This window comes from Panthera uncia (assembly GCF_023721935.1).
Source record: "Panthera uncia isolate 11264 chromosome B3 unlocalized genomic scaffold, Puncia_PCG_1.0 HiC_scaffold_1, whole genome shotgun sequence".
NCBI classification, from domain to species: Eukaryota; Metazoa; Chordata; class Mammalia; order Carnivora; family Felidae; genus Panthera; species Panthera uncia.
The window spans coordinates 134,654,392-134,663,793 of NW_026057582.1; the positions used below are offsets into that span (position 1 = coordinate 134,654,392).

The window sequence follows — 9,402 nt, forward strand, 5'->3', positions numbered from 1 at the left end:
TGCCAGGCTTGTGTTGCTGGGGATCTGGCGTATTAGCTGGGGTGGGTAGGCAAGGTGCACGGGGGCTGGAGGGGCAGGCTTAGCTCGCTTCTCCTTAGGTGATCCACTTCAGGAGGGGCCCTGTGGCAGCGGGAGGGAGTCAGATCCGCTGCCGGAGGTTTGGCTCCGCAGAAGCACAGAGTTGGGTTTTTGCGCTGCGCGAGCAAGTTCCCTGGCAGGAACTGGTTCCCTTTGGGATTTTGGCTGGGGGATGGGCGGGGCAGATGGCGCTGGCGAGCGCCTTTGTTCCCCGCCAAGCTGAGCTCTGCCTCTGTCCGGGGGCTCAGCAGCTCTCCCTCCCTTTGTCCTCCAGCCTTCCCGCTTTCTGAGCAGAGCTGTTAACTTATGACCTCCCAGACGCTAAGTCGCGCTTGCTGTCGGAACACAGTCCGTCTGGCCCCTCCGCTTTTGCCAGCCAGACTCGGGGGCTCTGCTTGGCCGGCGAGCCGCCCCTCCGCCCCGGCTCCCTCCCGCCAGTCCGTGGAGCGCGCACCGCCTCGCCGCCCTTCCTACCCTCTTCCGTGGGCCTCTCGTCTGTGCTTGGCTCCGGAGACTCCGTTCTGCTAATCCTCTGGTGGTTTTCTGGGTTCTTTAGGCAGGTGTAGGTAGAATCTAAGTGATCAGCAGGACGCGTGGTGAGCCCAGCGTCCTCCTACGCCGCCATCTTCCGGAACCGGCAATAGTTATTTATAACCTTGGGCATTGCCAGACAAGTGTGATCAAGCAAAGATGTTGAGAGCGAATGTCAGGAGTGATTATAATAATGGCTCATGGAATGTAAACTTGGTGAGAAAGGAAATGAGAATGTGAAAGAGATGAGGGGCATGAAGAGGTGCCATGACCAATGGAATGGAGTTCGTTACTTAGTTTTCTAGTTAGGGCTACAACAGGATAGGGGGAAGGTGATCTTCCTCATTGGTTAGGTGCACAAGGGGGCATGTCTCTCTGTGCTCTAAGCACAGTTAAGAATGTACTTGTAGAGGGGCACCTGGATGGCTCAGTCGGTTGAGCGTCCAACTCTTGATTTTGGCTCAGGTCATGATCCTAGGGTCGTGGGATCAAGCCCCATTTTGGGCTTTGAACTAACAGCCTGCCTGCTTGGGATTCTCTCTCTTTCCCTCCCTCGATACCTCTTCCCTGCCCACTCACGCTCTCTCTCTCTCTCTCTCTCAAAATAAATAAGTAAACATTTTTTTATGTCAAGGAATATACTTGGAGAAAAAAGGACATGAAAGTGTATAGCACATTTTCCCTCCCTTCTGGATTGTGTTGAATCAAAGGGAAGGAAGAGGAAGAGTCAGGCACAGCTGGGAATTGATGAGGTTGCCAATGACAATGGCACAAAGTCAGAAGGTGCAACACACATGAAGCAATGACCTCAGAGGGGGTATGATTGCCCTGTGCAGATGTTTACCAAGTGGAAAATGAAAACCAACCCAGTTCCCATGGGAAGGTGTGAGGCATCCTGCCATACTCAGGGGACTCCCACACCACAAAGGTGACACTGAAATGCAGACTTAGGAGGCTCTCATGGCCCTGAGACTAGCTGAATGTCTGAAGTCCTTTGAATGTCAGCTGGGGCTTCAAGCAGCAATGCGCGGGCTGGCAAAGACTGTGTTGCTCTGAAGGTCAGGAGATGTCATTAAAAAAAATGTTTAACCATCAGTTTAGTTCTCAGGTCTTGTGGCCTGGAAATTAGATTCTCAATTAAGAGGAAAGGTCTTTACTCTTAAATACAGAGAGCAAACTGAGGGTAGCTGGAGGGGATGTGGGTGGTGGGATGGGCTAATTGGATGATGGATAACAAAGAGGGTGCTTTTAGGGATGAGCACTGGGTGCTCATATGTAAGTGATGGATGACTGGGTTCTATTCCTGAAACCAATACTACACTGTATGTTAACTAACTTGAATTTAGTTAAATAAATTAAAAAAAAAAAGAGGAAAGGTCTTTATTGGATAAGAGAAAAGCATGGGGATACTACTTCTCTGGAATCTTGTTTTTATTTCTCATGGCCAGGAAACATTATTTTTTGATTCATTATTGCTGCAAACTAAGATGTAAAGAAAGATCACCAGAGCCAAATGCAGCTAAAACTAGAAAATTAAAAAAATAATAATTATTTATATAATAATAATGAGATATTTTCCACAGGGTGGGAGGTAGTTTCTGATTTCCCAGTTTAATTTTTTTCATGTTTGCTTATTTATTTTGAAAGAGAGAGACAGACAGACAGTACATGAGCGAGGGAGAAGGGCAGAGGGAGAGGGAGAGGGAGAGGGAGAGAGAATCCCAAGCAGGCTCTGCACTGTCAGTGCAGATCCTGACATGGGGTTCAAACCCACCCATAGTGAGATCATGGCCTGAGCTGAAATCAAGAGTCAGATGCTTAACCAACTGAGTCACCCAGGCACCTCTGGTTTCCCTGTTTAGAGACACTTAGAAGGACTTGCTTGATATACTTAGAGAATCACTGAATGTCAAGCTGTGAAAGCCTCCCACATCATCAAGTCTATTCTCCTATTTTCTAGATGAAAGAGCTGAGGTCCAGAGAGGTTCAGAGACTTGCACAAGGTTATCTTGTGAGTTTACTGGGTAACATCAGAACAGATGCACTCAGGGTGAGGCTACCTTGGTATATAATTAGTTCTTATGCACACTTACTTTGTACCTATATGCCAAACTTTTGTAATGGGCAAATTCCCCAGTTTCTCTGCATGAAAATGAAGTGCAGGGAGATTTTTGTTTAGACTTGACTCAAAAATGTTCAATGAAGCTAGACATTTTCATTTTGTGTGAATCCACAAAATGGATTGTGTTTTTGGTTCCAAGAGCATCATATTAAGGCAAGTGGCTATCCCTCTTCTCTCTGTGAAGCCTCAATTAGCTAGTTTGCCAGGGTCTGATACAGTCACTGAGCTGAAAAGAATGTGTCTATTTTACAGATGTCATAAGTGAGGCCCAGAAAAGCTAAGTAACTGCACACAGTTACACAGGACATAAATGGTACTGGGTAATGTGGGACCTTTGGCTTCCTATTTTCAAGTTCTGTTCATTGAATCATGGGACATCCTTTAACTATAAGCTGGAGTTGACCAAAGTAGTTCTGCTCCATGGGCATGTGGAGCTAAACTTCTAACACAATTCCATTTTCAAGTCAACATGGCTCCTGTTGGCAGTTTACAAGTGCCATGGGTTAGGTTAGGAAAATGCCTTCAGGGCTCAGCCAGACAGGTGGCCCCACAAACATTAGTAGAGCTTACCTTCTCGTTGTTAGCCTCTACCTACTCGCTCAGAGCCTTGTGGATCCGTATTAAAGTCTGAGGTGAAAGGAAAAACTTTGCCTTTATTTAGAATTTTGATATTATGCTCAGTGTGGATTATTTGCATTAATTTTGATTTTTAAAAATATTGCATGAAGGCAGCATTTGTCTCAATTACCAAGTTTCTTTGTATCCCCTAAAATTTTGTGCCCAGGACTCTAGGCTGAATAGAATTCCATGCTTCTCGTGACTTAAGCTGTAAGCTTTGGGTTCACTGTGTCAAAATTCAGATAGAAATGGGTACATTCCACCCATTTTCCAGAAGAATCTAACTTTCCCATCTAGATTTAGTTTTCATTTAGAAATGGACTTATGCAGCCATGGAATGTGAGTTCAATGTGGACAGGGATTTTGTGTATTTTGTTCTCTGATGTATCCACAGCGCTTAACAGAGTGTGAGAGCACAACTTAATATTTGCTGATCAAATAAACAAATGCAACAAAACTCTATAGTTCTTGGTGTTTATGATCTGCTACTTCCCTTGTATTTGTTTCTTCCAACATAGTCTCAGAGTCCTGGCAATTGTTTGAGAATTAGGCTCTCTGTCTTGGTTTACTACTAGAGTATTCTAAGTGGTAAAGAGAAGAATGGTGATTCCCAAGCCATTACTAACATTAGTTTTAACTGCAGACCAGCTCAAGTTGTTTGTAACCATTTTCTGAAATCTTCACTATCTAATTGTCCTTAAACTTTAGAACATTTTATTTTTGACCCACAGATTTTTTTTTTCATCATCCCAGCCTCATCTCAGGTACAGTTCAGGGTCTATTGCTATTAATTCCCATGGTTAAATTCATTTGCCACCACTTACTCATTTGGTAGATTTGGCCATTCCCCCCCCCCCCCCCACATTTCTGGACATAAAATTATTCATGTTTCATCTGGCAATGATAAAAGTTATCACAAGCAGTTTAGTAAGGATTAAACAAGAATGCATCAGAGTGGACTTTATGAGTGGTAAAGATAATGCACATTTAAGAGTATATAATAGCTACTTCCATGCCAAAGCAAAAATGTTCGAATTTGTACTTTTATATAAACAAACTAAGAGTCAAAAAGAAAAAAAAAGATATGGAGTCAAAAAGAAAAAAGATATGGGACGCCTGGGTGGCTCAGTCGGTTAAGGTCCAGCTTTGGCTCAGGTCATAATCTCGTGGTCTGTGAGTTCGAGCCCCACGTCGGGCTCTGTGCTGATGGCTCAGAGCCTGGAGCCTGTTTCAGATTCCGTGTCTCCCTCTCTCTGACCCTCCCCCGTTCATGCTCTGTCTCAAAAATAAGTAAACGTTAAAAAAAAATTTAAAAGGAAAAAAGATATGATTGTATGCCCCAAATTGTTGAATTCTGTTTGTGGCCTTGCTGGATTGATACCGGGCTCTGTTGGACTTTTCTTTCCTACAAGGACTGATCTAGAATGAAGACTCATGTGGCTGAAGTTGTCTCTTGGGAATAACTGCTTGTGTGGGGGGAGACTGTCTGAATCTCTTACCCTGACACTCACATCAAGCCTTCTCCGATCCTGAGGCTAGAGATTTCCTCCCTCATTTAAAGCAGCAGGGGTCACCAGGGATCCCCAAATCATGCTGTGATCTTTCTGCCTCCTACATTATCACCAGCAATAAATATTCTGCAGTGAGATTTTAGCTGATGGCTCAGGTGATGATTTGCCAAGTAGCAAAGGCTCCAGCTTTGTTTTTCTGGGGTTCTATCAGATCCTTCAGGGATACCAGGAAAGTAATTTTGTTGGTTTTCTTTCCCCCTTTTGAAATGCTGGCAGGTAAAACTTGGAAGTGAACAAGAAGCAAAGATATAGAGGAAGAAGGTACTATTTTCGCCCACTGGACTGATTTTGGAGTTTCAGGGAAAGTCATCGGCCTAGGGCAACCCAGAGTAACCTGTGTTTTCTGGATGCCTTTGAAGTAAAGATTGCTTGTGGGTAAGGCATCCAGCAGATTTGGGAGCCAGGGATTTGGGAATTTTAGAAGGTAGTAAGGAAAAACTCCCAGCCCGTGACCATCTTATTTCTAACCTGTTCTTCTTTCCCATACTTCCTCAAGTGACATTCCTCAAGGGCACTGGTCAGAAGCCACCCTGTTTGCACTGGTTATCACATGAAGATTGAGAGGAGAATTTGCATAACAGTCTTATGAGGCAGGTCTTATTATTATGCCCATTTTACAGATGCAACCACTGAGGCACAGAAAATTTAATTGCCATGTCCAAGACCATGTAGCTGATAAATGGTAGAGTCAAGCTTTGAATGCAGGCAGTGGGGCTCCAGGGTCCTATGCTTTAATCTAGCTTCTTCAAATGTGTGTGTGTGTGTGTGTGTGTGTGCGTGTGTGTGTGTGTGTGTGTGTGTGTGTGTGTGTGTGTATGTGTATGTGTGTGTGTGTGTTCAGGTTTATAGTTGCTCTCAGTAAGAGGTTGGTCTGATACAATCTCCTCCATCAGAGCAGAAGATACAAATTTTCTGTGATAACGATTTTTCAGGTGTCTTTAACAATGTAGGTGCCATTGCCAGTATCTCCTTCCCTATTCTGTTTCTCCAACATTCCTTTCCTTGCTGTGGACTCCACCCCCATCCCCATATTTCTTCTGTGTGTTCCTAGACCAGACAGACTTGGTTTCAGTCCCTTGCACTTTGAAACCATGATTTATATGAACTATTACAGAGATTAAGAAAGGTAGTACTCTTGAAAATTAAGTTCTCAAATACAGGGTATGTGTCAAGGAGTTAATTTTTCTGAATTTTGGAGGCAGTTTAGTGGGAGTGCTTAGCAGGACAGATTATGAGGCTGGATGCTTGGAACTGAGGACAGGATTCCAGGCCCTGCCACGTACTGCCCATGTGCCTTAGGCAAGTCAGGTGATGTCTCTGAGATGGGTTTCTCTTTTCCTCACCTTCACGTATGAAAACGGTAGTATCTATCCCATAGGTTTTCTGTGAGTGTTACATGAGAAATTCAGTCACTATTTAGAATAGTGTCTAATGCTTAGTAATTGCAATATTAGCGTTAACTCCTGTTACTTCAAAACCGGGAATTCTTTTGGAAATCTAACTAACACGTATTGACTGTTTACCGTGGAGACGGCATGGTGCTAATCGTTCTGTGTGAACTCACAACAATCTTGTGGAGGGCTGCTGTTAGCAGATTTTATAAATGAAGAAACTGATACCCATAGAGGTTAAAGATCTTTCCTAGAATCTCACAGGCAGAAATTGGCAAGTTTAGCTTTTTTACCTGGTTTGCCTGTATCTAACTGCAAGGCTCTTCCCCTCCGTGTCTGTAAGATCTCTTGGAAAGGGGAGAGGTCATTTGCATGGGGCACCTGTATCTAGCACACTCCACATTCATACACTTACTGCTAATGATATGGGCAGTTCTCTTCATCTTTCTGTAACTAACCTTCTTCCACCTACCCTAGGTTTGTGACATTTCCAGTGACCTCTGTCATGGATTTGATTCCCTCTGATGTCTTGGTGGGAAGGGAAGCAGCCTTTATTGAAGGCTTACTTTGTCCTTGACACTACCTTAAGCATCTAGCATTTGTTTTTCAAGTGCCCAGGCTATAAGCAACCTTGGGACAGACGGCTATATTCATGTGTGACCCAAGACACTTAGGTTCTCAGAGGTTACAAAACTTGCTCAAGGTCATACAGCGATCTAGAGGTATTGTCAGGATTGAAAACTAGGTCTGTGTGACTTTAAAGTGTATGTTTCTGATGTAATATGACCATGAGCCAGGTTCTCCAGTAAGAAAGATGGCTACAGAGATAATAGAATCATAATTCACATTGTAGGGAGAAGTATGGCATAATGGGTTCCATGCAGTTTATGGTGGGAAGTGACAAGGAGATCTGTAGTCAGAAAAGATGCAGAGACGAGCGACTATTGCAGGGACAGGGGTGACGAGTAAGATGATTTAAGGAAAGTAAAGAGAGGTGGGGACCGTGCCTCAGATCTCCAAAGGGAGGAGGCTGAGATGGGAGGATTGGACACCAATTGGTTTGGGGAAGCCACACCTTGATGTTGGCACCCCCTGATGGCATGCTCAGAGCCACAGCCAGCCACTTCCCATGCTGTGCAGACACTGCCCCTAATGGTCCTTTGCTTTCCTGTTGCAACAAAGCAATGAAGCCACTTTAGGAAGCGCATGGGTTTTCCCTCCTTGATGGTGCCTGACAACTCCCTCCTACTGCTTCTGTAGCTTTCTGTGGTTTTTAGGTTCATCCTCTGTAGACAGACAGAAAAGAAAATGGAAGAATAAGGCTTCCCTCGTGTTTTTGCCATTGTTCCCTGAGGGAGCTGATGAGGAACATGTTCTAGAATGGGTGAGGAAAAGTATAGGGGACCTAAGAGTGAGCACAGTAGCTCCCTTTACAGGCTCCAGACATGTTCCATCCAGGTTTCCATTTTCTTTTATGCTCATACTTTGATATGTTTATAGACGTCACGTTCAATGTGAAATAAGAGCGTTGTTCCTTGGCTTATAGTTATATGAAAGCTATTTCACACACATGACTTACACACACACAGACTCACGCACACACACACACACATTGATGCTGAGTGGGCAGATTTAAAAGGAACATGCACACCTATATGTTGAAAATCACTAAGACAATATTATATAGAGACATACATATGCAAGCATGTGTATATGCAACCTTTTTCCTACTCCTACCATACTGTTATTGTCACTACTATTTTTAGTATTATTAATCCCTTCTAGTTTTATACGTTCAGAGGTAGAGATAAGTTTTGTATGGGGGAAGTAAACATTAATTATTCATAGATAAAATGCATTGAATGCCAATATTATACTACTCTGCTTAGTGCATTTATATTATCTCCTATTTGATCCCCTGAACAATTTTTGGAGTGGACTCGCTTATCAGGTTTTTACAGAGAGGCAAACTGAGGCTTTGTCAATAGCTTCCCCAATGCCCAATATCACTGGAATTCAAAGCCATGTCCATGTGAAGTCAGAGCTAATGCCCTTCCTCACATTGTTATACCATCTGGCGCATCCAATGACCAGACACTACACTAACTCATCCATTATTTCTCAACATTCATATAAAATTGTGCACTGTCTCCATTGGGCATAAGCACATAGTACGGGTGCATATTCGTATGTGTGAGCAGGTCTATAATACTTATGTGTGGCTACTAGACTTGTTGATGAGTGTCCTCTGAACGTTTCAAATTTCCTCTTTAAAATTCCTTACCTCAAGAATGTATCCTATCTGACACTCACATACTGTATTTGATGATTGGTCATTTCTGGTATATGTGTATTTGATTCTCAGAATGCATGTTTTCTGGAGTCGGTGATGATAGTTTTATAATAGCCTCTTCTTAGATCTCCTTCTTCATAATATTTACTGGGCATTTACACATACTTCTCTGTGCTCACGCTATGTGTAAAAGGCACTGTGCTTATGATACACGCCTTATTTTCAAAGAGCTGAGCGTCTCCTGGAAAAGACAGGCACATACAAAATAAGACGGAAGCCACAAGGTGAGCAATGTGGGAGTGAGGATCTGGATTCTGTTCGAGGCTGGGGAACGGAGGTGGGAAGTTCAAAGGGAAAGTAGTAGGGCCTTGCAAAGTTTCTTGGAGGAGGTGACCTTTGATCCGGGCCCAATAAAGTGAACAGCGCTTTGCTGAGCAGAGAAACAGCAGGTGCAGTTTGCAGGCAAAGGGAACATCCCTTTAGCCAAACTTAAAACAGAGCAGTGATAATCAGTGACTGGTTGCAGGCGTTTCAAATGCATCATTTCTAGCTACCGTGACACCCCTGCAAAGTAAGGTTTTGTTGTTTTCAAATCACTGTTTTACAGATGAGAAAATTGAGGTTTCCAAAAGTGCCTATGATACCTCAGCTTGTGAGAGAATGAGCCAGACTCAGGAGCCAGGCTGTTCTCACTACAGCCACGCTGTACTGGAAGAACCGGACTTTTAGTCTTTCCCTTCTCCTCTCCTCTCCTCTCCTCCCCTCCCCCCCCCCCCCCCCCCCCCCCCCCCCCCCCCC

General features: G+C 43.9%; 1 protein-coding gene across 5 annotated transcripts in view; it reads left to right on the forward strand.

The window, feature by feature from the left end:
• Nucleotides 1-9,402, forward strand: part of AGBL1 (AGBL carboxypeptidase 1) — a 318,376-nt gene that overhangs the window by 285,484 nt on the left and 23,490 nt on the right. Inside the window, exon 8 of one of the 5 annotated variants that reach the window (XM_049611919.1) lies at nt 5,137-5,295. The exons of the other annotated variants lie outside the window; for them this stretch is intronic. The gene's annotated coding sequence lies outside the window, so the exon portion shown is untranslated. The remainder of the gene's footprint in view (nt 1-5,136; nt 5,296-9,402) is intronic. 5 annotated transcript variants of the gene reach the window in all.